Consider the following 16,598-nt stretch of genomic DNA (forward strand, 5'->3'; position numbering starts at 1 on the left):
TAGCAGTTTTCAAACTTCTCAGTCCCAGGACACTTTTACATTTTTAAAAACTGTTCAGCAGTTTTGTTTATATGATTAAAACTTTTGTTATAGCACTTTTGTTTATATGATTATCTCTATAACCATATGATGTATTAGGCACCAACACTAAGAATTTATAAAAGCCATGTTAAAGAAGCAGTAATACATCTTACATGTGAACAGAAATAGCATATTTATTAGAAAAATTAAATATATTTTCCAAAATATAAAAATATATTGAGAAGAATGAAATTATTTTACTATTTATTTATTTATTTTACAGTACTCATGATGGAACCTGGAACCTTTACACTGAACTACATCCTAGCCCCTTTTTATTCTGAGACAGAGTCTTGCTAAGTCATTAAGTTGCCCAGGCTAGGGTTGAACTTACCTCAGCTTCCAAGAATGCTGGAATTACAGGTGTTTGCCACCATGTCCAGCTAATATATTTATGATTTCTGAAAAAAAAAATGACTGGCTCAATAGAATTGCAGCTACTTTGCCTTTAGACTATTATAATATTACATGCCATGTAGTGTTTGGAAAACTTCACTGTACTAATGAGAGAGCAAGGATGAAAAAGGCAAGTAACATTTTAGGATTGTTATAAAATAGCTTAGAGTTTGGACTCCTTGAAAGCACTTCAAGACCTCCTGGGGGTCCCTGGGCCATTCTTTGAGAACTGGAGTTCTAAAAGCATGAAGTGAAACACTAAAAGAGTAAGCATTAAATATTCCAGGGTATCATGAATAATTTCTCCATTTGTACTGCACTGTTAAACAATTTTTATAAACTGGAAAAAGGATAATGAAGCAGTAGGAGCCAATTTCATAAATAGGGTGCTCTAAGGAAAGAGTTCTATGCTATTTAAATTTTATGGGTGTGAAATCATTAATAAGCAGAATTAATGTTGCCTGGTGTTACTGTAATGGTCATAAAAATCTGCAGTCTTTCTGAGATCATGCACTTTTATTCTTTAATAGGCATCATTTTAAGTGCTAAATAGGTAGTTGCAAGATCTTGAAATTGTTTGTGGGGCCTCCTATGGGGATAATTTTGTAGTGAAATATATTCATTTACTTATATATTTCTCCCAAAGATTTGGTAGTTTGTAAATCACACAAATGCCTGGCTCCAGCATTTGTGGAGCATAGAAGTTTTGCATCATTGCAGAAGTTCAAACATGTTACAAGTTATCTGATAAGTTATTTTGTTACTCTTCAAATTCTAATAAAAATAGTCCTCAGAGAGATGTACCATCAGCAAATTCAATCAACACCTTATAGCACATTTATTTTCAGCTTTTATCATCATGGAAATGAAACCTTCAGGCACTGGAAGGTATGGTGATAGTGAAATATGTTCTGTCCCTGGTAGCCTGGATTTCAGAGAATATTTCTAATGGATTCTTCTATGTCACTGTCAATAAATTATACATATAGCTATCTCTATATGTATGTTATATATCTTTATGTGCAGCTATAGTCTTAAATGAATGTATTGCTGTTTGTTTAACGTTCCTTTGGGAAAATATAAAATTATTTTTAGTTGAATAGCTTATAAAATATTAGGTGCATTTGACAAAGACACTTGTGGTACTGGTGGCATAAACACAATTCTAGTTGAGTGCACACCAAAAGCACCAATGAGCTAAAATTTATATTTTTTATATACATATCTTCCATTGTCTAGATTTATTACAGTAGATTCTATAGCATTTTCTAGGGCTTCTTAAATAGGAGCCTGTTAATTCAGATCTTAGAGTCAGGAATGCTTCACCTTTTCTTACTTTAGCACTGATATTTTTTCTCTTTCCCATTATTCAATATAGTAATTTTCATTTTTTGATTGAACCAACACAATGCTTATACCATTTACATTGTTGTTTTCATAAATTTATGTTTTCTTGATGTATATTTTAATAGTAATTATCACACCATTTTAAACTGTGAATTTTGCATATTTTAAAGTATGATGAATATAAATCAAGAGGACTGTATAATACAATGAGAAATCAAAAACTGTAGAGTGAAAAGATCAGAGGATGGATCCAGACGTCCCACATTTTCTCTGTGGCTTCAGACAAGTTCCCTAACTCCAGTTTCAGCACTCAGCTATATAATGGATTCTGAGGTCCCCTTCCCAGGCTGCTCATGGAACCCTTCAGTTGCCCAAGTCTAAGCAACTATTATCATCTCACCTGAGCTTTTGCATTTGCCTTAGTCTCCTGCCCTCCTCTTCTTTGTCACTGCCAAAATAGTCTTGCTTTGAAAAATATTTCATTAGTATGTCTTGATGCATAATAAATACATTAGTGCTGAGTAATTGGTATATACCACATCTTGATAATTTTTTCTCAGTGATGCTGCGCCTGCCTGGCAAGTCCAAGGTCCTGAGTTCAATCCCTGGTACCAGAAAAAAAACAACAACAACAAAGTTTGCCACTGCTTTCTCAAAGCCTTCAGTGGCTTTCTGTTGTGTATAAGGGAAAACTTTCACAAAACTTACAAGGGCATCACTGACTTGCTTCTCCCCCAGACCTATCACCTCACCCCATGCTACACTCCTTATTCTTGTGAGGGTAACCAGTCATCCCAGTTTGCCTGAGACTTTCTAGATTTTAGCATTGAATACTGGAATTGTTTGTCTCCCAGTTCCTTATGGTCCAGCCACATTGGCTTGCTTGCTCTTCCTTGGATAGGCCATAACTTTCCCACCACTGAAAAGACTTTTTCTCCTGGAAGCCATATTATACTAGACCATGTATGCAGCTCATGCCTATTCATCCTTCAAGCCTCAGTTTAAATGTCAGTAGGCGCTTCTCTCAGCTAAATATACAAGTTAGATCCCAGGTATTACTCTGACTTGTATTAACACCCCAGAGCCACTGCATATAGTCACACCTGCTGTGCACCTAGATAGAAATGGCACTCCTTGGAGTTGTGCAGGTCATTGAAGCTGGAGCCATTTTTTTCCTTTCACCTTTAACAGTTGCATGTACACAGATAATGTCTACAGATATATATTTTTGGATGAATTTTATTTGTACATTTTAGGTATACGATATAATGACATTCATCTTTGGAAATCTGTACCTTTACATAATCTCTTTGTTCTTATTTTTTCCCCATTCCCCTGCCCTCCCATGAATCCCTCCATCCGTTCCTATTTACAAAGACTTTGTTTCCATTTTTTCATTTTCTCATATTAATTCCATTCCCTTCTTTCCTTTCCCCTACCCCTCCCACTTCCCCTTCCCCTTTGCCCCTTTCTTCCTATTTCACATTATCTATTATACCTTTTACTCCTTATTTACACTTCCAGTTTCTCACAGTAGAGAAACTATTTGGTATTTACATGTGTATCCTGTTTATTTCACTTAGTAGTATAGCCTCAGTGTGCATCCATTTAGCTATAAATGTCTCAAATTTCTCATTTTTTATAGCTGAGTACTATTCCATTTTATTTATTGGTGGTTTTTTTTGTTTGTTTTTGTTTTTGGTACTGGGGATCGAACTTGGGTCCTTGCACTTGGGCAGCAGGTGGTGAAACCACTGAGCTAAATCCCCGGCTATTTTATTTAAAAAACCACATTTTCTTTATCTAGTCTCCAGTTGATGGGCACTTGGGCTGCTTCCAAGTTTTAGCTATTACAAGCTGTCCTGCTATGAACATGGGTGCACATATATCACTGTGGTATGATTCTTTTAATTCTTTGGGGAAGATACCCAGCAGGGGAATAACTGGGTCAAATAGGACTTCCAGTCCTAGTTCTTTGAGGTATCTCCATACTGATTTCCACAGTGGTTGAACCAGTCTACACTCCCACCAGCAGTGGAGCAGTGTTCCTCTTTCCCCACAGCCCCACCAGCTTTTCTTACTGGTTGATTTCGTGTTAGCAGCCATTCTTTCTGTGGTGAGGTGGAATCTCAGCATTATTTTCATTTGCATCTCTTGAATGACCAGTGATATTGAACATTTTTTCATATGTTTATTTGCTATTTCTACTTCTTTGTCTAAGAAACGTCTGTTCATTTCAGATGCCCATTTTCGGATTGGGTCTTTAAATTTGGGAGGTCTGATGTTTTTAAGTTCTTTATAGATTCGAGATAGTAGACCTTTGTCTGAGGAACAGCTGGTGAAAATATTTTCCCACATTGTGGGTTGTCAGTTCACACTGTTGGTGGTTTCTCTTGCTCTGCAGAAGCTTTTTAGAAAGAAGATATCCCACTTGTTGATTGTTTGTGCTAGTTCACGGGCAACTGAGGTTTTCTGCATAAAATCTTTTCCTATGCCAATGTCTTCAAGAGTTCTACCTAATCTCTCTTCCAGATGGTTCAGCATTTCTGTTTTAGTATTTAGATCTTTAATTCATTTCTATTTTAGTATAATGCATGGTGAGAGATATAGGTCTAGCTTGAATCTTTGACAAGTTGAAACCCAATTTTTCCAGCACCATTTATTAAAGAGGTTATCTTTCCTCCAGCGAGGGTGTTTGGCTCCTTTGTCAAAGATGAGGAGGCTGAGTGTGTCTAGAGTTGTTTCTGCATCTTCTAATCTGTTCCACTGGTCCTCATGTCTGTTTCTTTGCCAGTTCCATGCTGTTTTTATCACCGTAGCTTTGTAGTATAGCTTCAAGTTGGGGGTTGTGATACCCCCTGCCATGTCTCTGTTACCTAGAATTGCTATTGTTATTCTAGGTCTCTTCTTGTTACAAATGCATTTTTGGTTTGTTTTCTCAGGGTCTGGGACGTATGCTGCTGGGATTTCAATGGGATTGCACTGAATCTATATAGCAGTTTTGGAAGTATGGGCGTTTTCACTATGTTGATCCTTCCTACCCAGGAGCAAGGGATGTCTTTCCATTTTCTGATATCATCTTCAATCTCTCTTTTGAGTGTGCTATAGTTTTCAGAGAAGGGGTCTTTGATTTGTTAGGTTGATTCCTAGGTATTTTAGTTTTTTAGATGCTCTTGTGAAAGGAATTGTTTGCCCTATTTCTGTCTCAGTGAGTCTGTTGTTCATGTAGAGGAAAGATATTGATTTTTGTGTGTTGACCTTGTATTCAGATACTTGACTGAATTTGTTTATTAAGTGTAGAAGACTTTTGGTGGAGTTCTTGGGATCTTCTATATAGAGTATCATGTCATCTGCAAATAATGACAATTTGAGTTCTTCATTACCTATCTTTATTCCTTTTATTTTGTTCTCTTGTCTAATTGCTATGGCTAATGTTTCCAAAACTATATTGAACAGGAGTGGTGACAGTGGACATCCTTGTCTTGCTCCTGATTTTAGTGTGAAGGATTTCAGTTTTTGACTCTTTAGTATATTGGCTGTTGGTTTTTCATAGATAGCTTTTATCAGATTGAGGTAGAGACTGTCTATTCCAATTTTTGTAGGGTTTTTATCATAAATTTGTGTTCGATTTTGTCAAATGCTTTTTCTGCATCTATTGAGATGATCATATGGTTTTTGTCCTTGGCTCTACTGATACACAGTATTACATTGATTGATTTGCATATGTTGAACCATCCCTGCATGCCTGGGATGAATCCCACTTGATCAGCGTGTATGATCTTCTGCATTCTATTTGCCAGTATCTTATTAAGGATTTTTGCATCTGTATTCATTAGTGAGATTGGCCTATAGTTCTCTTTTTCAGTTGGGTCTTTCTCTGCTTTGGGGATCAAGGTGATGCTTGCTTCCAGGAATGAATTTGGGAGTATTGCTTCCCTTTCAATTTCATTAAAGAGTTTAAAGAGTAACAGCAGTAGTTCCTCTCTAAATGTCTTGTAGAATTCAGCAGTGAAGCCATCAGGACCCAAGGTTGTCTTAGTTGGGAAGTTTTTAATTACATTTTCAATTTCATTGATTGATATTGGGTTGTTTAGAATTTTTAGGTCTTTTTCATTCAACTTTGGTAATTCATATGTATCTAGGAATCTGTCCATTTCTTCTGTGTTTTCCATCTTATTTGAATATAGGTTCCCAAAGTAGGTATTGATGATCCTCTGGATTTCTGCTGGGCCCTTTGCAATTTCATACTTTTCATTCTTAATTGCGTGGATTTGGGCCTTTTCTTTCCTTTTTCTGATAAGGTTGGCTCAGGGTTTGTCAATTTTGTTTTTTCTTTCGAAGAACCAACTCTTGGCTTCATTGATTTTTTTGTATTGTTCTCTTAGTCTCCTTTGCATTGATTTCTTCTCTGATCTTTATAATTTCCTCCCTGGTATGAGCTTGGGGTTTGTCCTGCTCTTCTTTTTCTAGAAGCTTGAGGTTCAGCATCAGGTTGTTTAATTGGGTTCAGTCTGTTTTCCTAATATGAGTATTCAGTGCTATCAACTTCCCTTGTAAGACTGCTTTCATTGTGTCCCATATATTCTGATATTTTTTTTGTTGTTGTCATTTAATTGAAGGAACTGTCTGATTTCTTCTTTAATTTCCTCTGTGACCCATTGTTTATTCAGAAGTGTGGTGTTCAATTTCCACGTGTTTATGAAATTTTTTGAGTTTCTTTTGCTATGGATCTCCAATTTCATCACACTATGGTCTGATAATATACAGGGAATAACTTCAGTTCCTTTGCACTTACTTAAACATGTTCTATATGCGAGTATGTGGTCTATTTTGGAGAATGATCCTTGTGCAGCTGAGAAGAATGTGTATTCTGATTTTGTGGGGTGGAAGACTCTGTAAACATCTGTTAAGTTCATTTATTCAAGAGATTGAGTTCTAGTGTGTCGTTGCTTATTTTTTGTCTAGTTGATCTCTCTATTTGTGACAGTGGGATATTAAGGTCCCCCACTACTATTGTATTAGTGCTTATTTGACGTTGCCTGTCCTTTAGTATTTGTTTTATATAGTTGGGCACACTAGTGTTTGGTGCATATATATTTATGATTGTCATCTCTTCATCTTTTCCTCTTGGACTGTTCCCTTTCCAAGGATGTAGTGTCCTTCTTTGTCTCTCTTAATTGGTGTTGGTTTGAAATCCACTTGATCTGCAAAGAGGATACCTACTCCTGCTTTTTTGGGGGTTCCTGTCACATGGAGTATTGTTTTCCACCCTTTAAATTTCAGTCTCTATCACTTCTCGGCCTTTTGGCTAAGATCAAGTGTAAATTTCAGTCTCTGAATTTCTTTTTGAGTTAATTTTGAATTTCTTATATGCAGCATATTTTTGGATCTTGCTTATTGACCCATTCTTCTGGTCTATTTCTTTTGATTGGTGAATTGAGACCATTCATATTAATGATTATAGCTGATACATATTGACTTATCCTTGTCATGACTTTTCCTTTTTGTTGGAGTCTCCACCTTTGTGTTTAATTTCTTGTCATGCCTAGTGTAGTCATCCTTCTGGGCTTCCTGGGCTTGGGATCCTCGTTGTCTTTTCCTAGGATATTGTCTAAAAGTTTTTGGAGTACTGGTTTGGTATTCATAAAGTTTGTCAGGTGCTCTTTGTCATGAAAGTGTCCTATTTCTCCATCAATTTTGAAAGATAGTTTTGCAGGGTACATCAATCTGGGTTGGAGGCTGTTTTCCTTTAGGCCTTGAAATACATTACTCCCAAGTTCTTCTTGCCTTGAGGGTTTGCATTGAGAAGTCTGGTGTGATTATGTTAGGCTTTCCTTCGTCTGTGATTTGTTTCTTTTCTCTAACTGGTTGCAGAATTTTGTTCTTCTGTTGGGTTTCTGGAATCTTAACCATTATATAACTATGTGACTTTTTTTTGATCAAGGCTAGTTGGAGTCCTATATGCTTCACTTATCTGTATGTCAGGTTCTTTTCTCCTGCTTGGGAAGTTTTTTGCCATTACTTCTGTGATCACTTTTTTTATGTTGTTTGCACTCTCTTCTGTTTCTTCATTGACTCCGATCAGTCTTATGTTACTCTTCTTTGCATTGTCTAGCAGCTGCTGGATTGCTTTCTCGTGGTCCCTTACAATTTTAAAGAAATTTTTCTTTTCCTAGTTACTAATTGCTATCTTATCTTTTATATCTGGAATTCTGTCCTCATATTGGCTCATTCTGCTGTGCAAACTTTCAATGGAGTTTTTAATCTCCTGGCAATCTGTTTGCATCTGTTTTATGGATTCCATTTGTTTCCTATGTTGGGATTCCATCATGTTCCTCAGATCCTTTATTTTTTTATCTGTGTCCTCTCTAGATTTATTAATCATGTCTTTCACTATCAGTACAATCTCTGCTGTTATCTGAGTAATTATTTCTGATTTCCTTTTTTCTAGACCCTCTTTTGTTGCCAGTTCAGGGAGTCCAGGTGGTTGAGTATCAGAGTGTCCCATCTCGTTTCCCTTTGAGGTTGCTTTATGTGATCTAGAAGTCTGGTTTTGAGATTTGTTTATGTGTCTTCTCATTTCAATGGGTGCTGTTGGCGACCCTGCTCCTCACCTCCTTGGCACTGGAGACAGCTCCACTTCTCTAAGTCATTTTAGAGACCAACAGTAAATTTTAAAGGGATTCAGTCCATATTCATCTGGATTAAAGGCAGAAACATCATTGTGGAAGTGTATGATGGAGCAAAGTTGCTCAGTTCATGACAGCCTGAAATCCAGGGAGTGAAGTGACTTAGTTAAGATGTCACAGCAGAAAGGAGTCAATCTCCAGCCAAGATGTTCACATCCAGTCTCACAGAGACATGCTTTTCTTTACATCACCACAGCACCATGTTGTTCTACTGTCGTCACTTGGTAGTCAGGCTTGTGTGTTCTGAAGTCTCTTGTACAGGCCACGTTGGATGCCAGAGGATTTGACCCACACAGTGTAGGATCCGAAGCTGGGGAGAGCAGTTGGAGATGAAGAAAAGAGGAAGAAATCAGGAAAGAAGGATACATAGCAAGATTATGTTTGAAAGTTGGGACCAGGTGGAATGATAACTTGTCTAATTTGTTGAGAGCTAATCTATAGATATATAATTTTAAAATATATACAGAACATACACATCTAAAAATATATATAGATATGTATATAATATATAAGAATATCTATATCTATCTATCTGTCTCACTCCAGTGGTCTGTAAACTTCATCTGGACATTTTTATACTGATTTGTGCAATGTGCCTAATAAATACTCAATGACTGGAAATGGATATTTACAATTGATTTGGTGGTAATTCTATGTAGTCAATTTACTGAAAGGCCTTTGCAAGTTGAAATGTAACAATTATTTCATTATGATAAATGATAGAATATGAAAAGTGATGATTAGCAAATGTCTAGCATCTACTCTGACACAAAACTCCTAAATGTTTTCTCAGATACCCCATCAGTAGTCTTCAAAACTTTCTGGAGAAATTCAATGATAAACAGATCAGTAGAGCAAAATAAAGAACCCAGAAATTTGCTTTTGAATTTATGTGAATTTGAAATATGAAAAGGTACTATTTTATTTAATGACAAAAGAAAGTATATTTTAATAAATGGTCTTAGAAAAATTCCTATTTAAAAAAATAGAGTCCTACTGTGTATTACACACAAAATTCCAGTGAGTTAAAATTTTAAGTGTGTAAAACATTAAACAAACAATAAAATAAAATATTGGAGAGTAATTTCATAATCTTAGAATAGTAAATTTCTTTATAATTGTAAAATAAACCCAGAAAGCATAAAAATACAGTAGTTCCTATATAAAATAGAAAACTTCTGTATAGCAAAATGCATGCTAAAGTTAAAAAATGAGAAATAAGTTAAGAAAATATCATTCTTAAAATGTATACATTGTTATATTTAAAATATGTGTGATTACCTACCAGTTCTCTTAAATCAATAAAGAAAACAACCCAACAGAAAAGGAGCAAACAAAATTACCAATTTCATAAATAACTACCATAAACATCATAAACAATAAGTGATCAACCTTATTACATATTCAGAAAGTAAAAATTTAAAATTGTGATATGTTTCAATTTTTTAAAACCAGTAGGCAAAGATTGACATAAATGAGAATCTACAATGTTAACAAGTATGGGGAAAATGATTGTTTATGCATTATTGGTAAAATAACATAGTTTTGAATAAATATTTTATAATATTTGAAGATAATTAATATTTTTATTCAGTATTTTTTAGAGAATGTGTAAAGTGCTGTTCTGGTTGTTGAGGATATAGAGATCAAAAAGTTTCTAATATCATGAAATGTAACATTCTGGAGAAGTTAGCAAATGAAAACCACAAATAGAAATAAAATATAGTATCTTATAAAATACAATGGTGAAAGCAGGATTATAGCCAAGAAGATATATGGGATTTGGGATGTGATTAATTCTGAATTTCTTGACCTACATGGTACTTTTATAAGTATTTGCTCTATATTTATTCATTATATTGTACATATGTGGTTTTACTTAGGACATAGCACTTTTGTAGAGAGAGACCAAAGTATATACTTACTCAGGAGAAGAGTTTCTCCAATTGAAGTGCTCACACCCTTTGACCCAGTATTCCACTTCTAGTAGTGCATTCTCCAGAAATACAGTCATGTGCCACATAACAACATTTCTGTCAACTATGAGCCAGCTGTATAATGGTGGCCCCATATATGATGCTGCCTAGTTATGTTATGTTCATCTTAGTTTAGGTACACTCATTTATGTGCATAGTAAAATTGCCCAGTGACACTAAGAATGTATCCCTGTCACTAAGGCCCACATGACTGTTACTCCACAAAGTATGCAAAGTCAGATGCTCATTGCAGTACTCTTTGGAACAATTTTCTATGGAGAGTTTATCGTTAGTAGAGATTTTTTCTCTGAGAAAATGCTATATGGCAGGTAATAGAAATGTAATTTTTTTCTACCAGATGTCCTGTATAACTGCTTTAGACTAGTTTAACGTTAATTTCTCATGAGATCCTTTAACACATGAGGATCATAAATTCAGATTTTAAACAGTTCACATTTGGGGTTCTAATTTCTCATTGTCTTTTTTTTTTAATTCAAAGTCCTGAGTGAAAACAAGGCTTTCTTGCATCTCTCCCTGAGTCAAGGGTAGAGATTGTTTAGTCATTTGATCATAGGGGGCACAGCCTTTAGAAGGATATAGCCTCACACGCAACTTTGTCCCTTGTAGCTGCATGGTTTTCAGGCAAAGGCTTGTCCACAGGGTTAGTGTTTGAATAAAACTTGGCACACTGAAATCAGATACTAAAAATGGTTTTCTCAGTTGTTAAATTGGCTTTTAACATCCAGAACAAGCTCAGCAAGAGTTTTCTCAGGTGACAAGTCCTATGGTCCACAGTGGAGATTCTAGGCTGCACCGACCGTGAACTGTTACAGAATTTCCATGTTTACTATGGATGGATGCTTTGGAAGCAACCAGGGATTTGAAGAAAAGGCTGCTGCTAGAGCCATGATTTGTGTACAATATTTATTTAGAGTCAGGAATGGCTATTTGTTGTCAAAATAATGGGTTGTTAAACTTTCAGTAATAAGTATTTTAGGCTTTGTGACATACCACCTCTGTCACAGCTATACATTTCTGATGTTGAACTTTGGCACTGAAGAGTGAAAACAGCTATAGACAATACAGACTATGACTGTGTTTCATCAAAACCCTATTTGCAAAAACAGGCAGCCCAGGGCCAAGGATTTAGCTCAGTGGTTTTGCTGCCTGCTGCGCAAGTGCAAGGACCCAAGTTCAATGCCCAGTACCAAAAAAACAAACAAACAAACAAAAAACAGGCAGCCCAGACTCAGCTTGCAGTCTCTGGTTTGCTGATCCTTAGTTTAAGTCATTTTTCTGCCGTTTTCCTCTGAGTTTTAGACATACTGGTAGATACAGCAAAAGCATTGGAAAATGTAAATTTGAAGAGAAATATTCTTGCTAGGTGTTCTCCTTTCCTCTATTGAAACTTGACTTAGGCTTCACTGGAACAAAGACTTTTAATACTATTACCTTGCAAATATACAATGTATCTGTTTCTCACTAGTTATTAAATAGAGTCAAATTAATTTTCTAAGAGGATGACTTAGCATTGCTGTTTATGACAGGAACTTGATGCAAATCAATAAGCATGCCTTGTGCTTTCTCATTGTTTGCAGCAGGAGGTCAGGGGCCGTGCACAAACATATGTTCTGAAGGAATGATGAGTGGAATACTAACAGAGAGGAAAGTGAACCTTGTGACTTCAAGATTTTCTCCATGAAGATGCTGATTTCTTAAGAAAGTTATCAGCTAAACATGAACTTAAACACCATGGTTAAGCAAGTCAGGACAGTACATAAAGGGCCAGGGCCAGATCTGGAGGCCAAGGGAATTGAAGGGAAGGGAGGGGAAAGTTAACTGTACTTGAGGAACTAACCAAAATGCTGGGGTTGGCTGTGCTTGGTGTGAAGTGAAGACTCATTTGGGTTTGAAATTCTGGTTGAGTAAAGGCAAAGTCACCATTTGATGGAGCTAGACAAATTAAAATATGAATGATGAATAAGTGAAACAGTTGGTCCAAGGGTCAAGACCTGAGAAGTGGTAAGAAATGTGGGTCAGGTTAAGCACTCTAGGTACTTATGAATGGAGAAGAGTGTGCATCTGGGCTTCTGTTTCTTATTTTTGGTGCAGGTGTATGGCAAGGGGGTTTCTTAGTAGGGGAGCCAAAAATAGGAAGCCCTGGAGAAAACTGAATAGGAATCTAGTGTCAAGAAAAAAAGTTCTCCCCCAGTATAGCAGCTGTTATCAATATTCTGTCCATACCCTGCTAGATACTTTACCATTTTCTTGTGCTCAGTCTTCCCCTTTTGCCTCTTTTGGAAAGATTTCTCTTAGGCTGCCAGAGCCTGCTTTGTCTAAACTCAAGGAGAGCCAGGAGTGCCTGGGAATACACACCTGACTCCCACACTGCCAGCCCCTAGAGGCAGCCCTCTTCCCAGTGTCTCCCTGTGAATTGTCCCTAGAGCTCCACAAGATTGTGCCCAAGTCATGTCTTGTGGAAGTCTACTTGGGTACTGCCTTGCCAATAAATACCTTCCACAGAATTCTTCATCTAGAGCCTTATTCTAGGGAACCTAATCTAAAACACCTACCTTTTTAAAAAGTTGGAAGTGATTTCTGGCTATTATAAGAGGACAATGGAGTTCTTTTATTTCCTCATTAGTTTTCTCTGAATTAGGCTTTCAATTTAATTTTTTTTTGTTTTATTGGCATACCATCTATGTCGCAGAATAACCATTTGAATCACTGCATTAGTAATCCATAAGGAAAATTATTCTCATGAATGTCTGAGCCCTGAGTGCTGGAACTTTTCCTACCATCATGCTAGAGCACACCTGCTTGTTCAGGCACCACTCCATAAGGTGACGCGCTTACCTGGTTCTGTCCACAATGGGCATCAGCATCTTGACCCAAACCTCCAGGCTTGCTAGAGAGATTTGAAAGCGCCAAAGAAAAGAAGACAAGAATATTTTGAGAAGGATGCTCAGGAGAACTCTGTTAGGATTGTTTCCTGTGGTTCCCAACAAAGAGCTTAGTGAGATAGGGTACACATTATGATTATAGTTTGGGGTTTCTATTCATTAACAAATTTGTGATCTCCCTTGCCTAAAAGCCAACATTTAAATGTCAAGATGTTCTTGAGCTTTGGAAATAACCTGAGATTCTATGCTTGAGACTTTTGTAATCTTGAGTGGAAAATCTGAGTTCCCTGACAACTTCATCAAAAAATTGTCCAAAAACAAGTTTGCAGAAGAATACTCCTGTTAGAACCTGGGATTGTTCATTTTATGTGTTAGTATGACTAGGCTGTGGGGGACTGAGTTGTTTTATCAAACACCAATCCAGCTCCTGCTGTGAAGGAGTTTTTAAGATGTAACTAACATTTAAATCAGTAGCTATTGAATAAAGCAGATTATCCTCCATAACTCATTCAATCAACTGAAAGCCCAAAGACAAAAAGAACTGACGTTCTACAGAGAAGAAGGAATTCTGTTCCAGACATCCTTTAGACTTAAGATTGGAATATTAACTCTTTCCTGAATCTCTAGCCTGCTGTCATGCCCTGACAGCCTACACTGCAGATTTGGAATTGCCAGCTGCCATAATTGTACAAATGTGAGCCAGTTCTTTTAAAAAACAATATCTCTCTCTCTCCCCTCCCTTATATATATATGTGTGTGTGTGTGTGTGTGTGTGTGTGTGTGTGTGTGTGTATACGTGTGTGTGTATATATATATATTATATTTATATATTTTGTATTTCTATCCTGGGAACATAGAAATGGAAGCTTTTCCAGATTTTACAGCAATGAAAGTCTTCCTTTTAAACTTGAATTTATTTTGATCTCTCTGACAATAACTATATTTCAGCAGGCACTGTGGAGTTCAAGAATGAACACGTTACCCAGGAAAATACCAACCTTGCAGTAGAAACTTTTTCAAGTATGATCAGAGAAATTTGCCTTACCTAATATAAATGATACATACTTCCTTTAACAAAAATATTAAATGAGCACCATGCCCACAGTATCTGTGCAGCAAGTAACCCTTGTGTTTTCCTTTGTGGTTCTTGGACCATCTTGTTGTATTAAGAGGAAACTCTTCATATCAGTGAGCTAAGACAGTCTTATGTCAACAAGGATCTTCTGGCAGTTTGCTGATTGCCTCCAGCTGGCTAGTTAACAGAGAGAGGGCTGCCACTGGGAGACAAATGTTTTTCAGGAGGCTGGAGGTGGAAAAGAGAAATCATGGCTCCAGGATTTCACCAAACAGGAAGTCCTATTTGGCTTGCAAGATGTTCTCTCTGCCAATAAACAAGTTGCCAAATGCACTCCTATCTACATGAAGGAAACTGCTAATGAGGAAACACAGCCAAAATAGAGTAAGAAAGAGGAAGCAGAGCTTTGTTTTGGTCGCAATTTAAATGGTTCTGCTTTGTAAGTCTTAGTTATCATCTCACTTCTTGACAGATACCAGGAAGTCAGAGGCTGAAAACAGTGGTTTGTTCTTTTGCTACTCAGAGGTTGATTCAAAGGCTAATACCCTCTCTTTCATCCCTAAGCATGTCAGACATGCAGGAATACAAATTTCATCAAGTTCCCTAGGTGACTTCTGTGCACACTGGTTGTGATGGACTGCATGTTTGCGGACCTCCCTTGACTTCACAGTGGGGAGGTGTTTGGAGATGGGATCTTTAAAATATTATTAGGCCATGAGAATGGAGTCTAATGATGGGATTGGTACCCTTGTAAGTAGAGACTCCGGATTGCTTGCTGTCTCTCTGTTCTCTGGCAAGTGAGGATGAAGGAAGAGAAAAACTGCAAACTAAGGGGAGTGCCCTCACCAGACACTTTAATTGTGAACCTTCCAGGCTCTAGAACTGTGAGAAATTAGTTTCTGTTGTTTAAGCCATTCAGTCTATGGCATTGTTACAGCAGCCCAAAATGACTACAACACTGGTCTAATCCATGACTCCAGGCCATAACGTATAAGCCTTAGAGCAGAATGTAATGCAAAACCATTAAGGTCAGACTCTGTTTTCAGCTGGTGAGCTATTGTTTTTTCCTTTTTACAGATGAGATTCCAAAGCTCAAGAAACTTAAAGCAGTTGCCTAATGTCACAGAAGTAGGTGTCTTCTACCAGCCAACACAGCATCCAGCTACTGGATAAACTCCTTCAGTCTCTGTGCAGTCTCCTTCTATTCCCTTTGAAAGACTGAATTTCCTGACCTGGATTCATTTCTCTGAATCAGGTGGAGAAAAGACAAATTTTTCCCCTGTCATTTTGGCTTTTGCTCTTCAAAGAAAAAAGAAAAAAAATTCAGAGAAATATTATAGCTTTGCCTGAGGGAGAATCATCTTGACACATAGGATAAAATCACAGACTCTAGAGCTCCAGAGAGACCTGTTTCCAAAAGGATTATTTTCTGTTCTGTGTGTGTGTGTGTGTGTGTGTGTGTGTGTGTGTGTGTGTAGGGGGAGTGGAGAGCCCTTAGTGCACTTGATCAAATATAGAGATGTCACTCAGAGGAAAACAGCAGGACCTGCTGTCCTATATATAAAAAGGTACTGTACGGTACTTAATTTAGCCCTTCGTACAGAAAGGGTCATGAATATGCATTTTGGCGAGAAAATTATTTCTTTTCACAGCCTCATGTGATGCTGTAGGCTAAGCTAATCAAGGTAGTTAATTTTAGCCCTAGTTTTGAGGATTTATTTTAGAAAAGGTCAAGGTACCAACCTATAGCTTGTTATGTGAGAGAAACATTGCGGAGATGTAAAACCAAGCAACTGCTGTGCAGCTCCCCTCAAGATCATAATGTCTTGTTTGTATTTGAGATTCAGTTTCATTTGCAGCCAGTGACATTATTGACAAGGCAGATTTGATCCCTGCTATGCTATGAAAGACCTGGTGTGCTGTGAGATCTGGAAGGTTTGTGAGGATCCTTTCTCTGAGGCATGGGGTGGGATTGGGCATTTGTGGAAGCCCTATGTGTAGATATTGTATAAAAGGAAGTAAAGAAAGGAATCACACAATTACAAGGCTTGGTGTGAGAACTCTTTTTGGTGTGACACTGGCTCACAGCGGGTATGAGATGTTACTTCCTGTACTCCACCAAGTCCAGAAC

At 37.1% G+C, this 16,598-nt stretch overlaps 1 protein-coding gene and 1 pseudogene across 22 annotated transcripts in view; both read left to right on the forward strand.

Annotated features, from left to right (window-relative positions):
• Positions 1-16,598, forward strand: part of Nek11 (NIMA related kinase 11) — a 328,322-nt gene that overhangs the window by 158,510 nt on the left and 153,214 nt on the right. The gene's annotated exons all lie outside the window — the stretch shown is intronic.
• LOC147825230 (U2 spliceosomal RNA) lies at positions 7,113-7,270 on the forward strand (annotated as a pseudogene).

The sequence above is a fragment of the Heterocephalus glaber genome, unplaced genomic scaffold (genome assembly GCF_053883595.1).
Source record: "Heterocephalus glaber isolate CG9 unplaced genomic scaffold, H.glaber_assembly_v1.0 deba00001504, whole genome shotgun sequence".
Classification (NCBI taxonomy): domain Eukaryota; kingdom Metazoa; phylum Chordata; class Mammalia; order Rodentia; family Bathyergidae; genus Heterocephalus; species Heterocephalus glaber.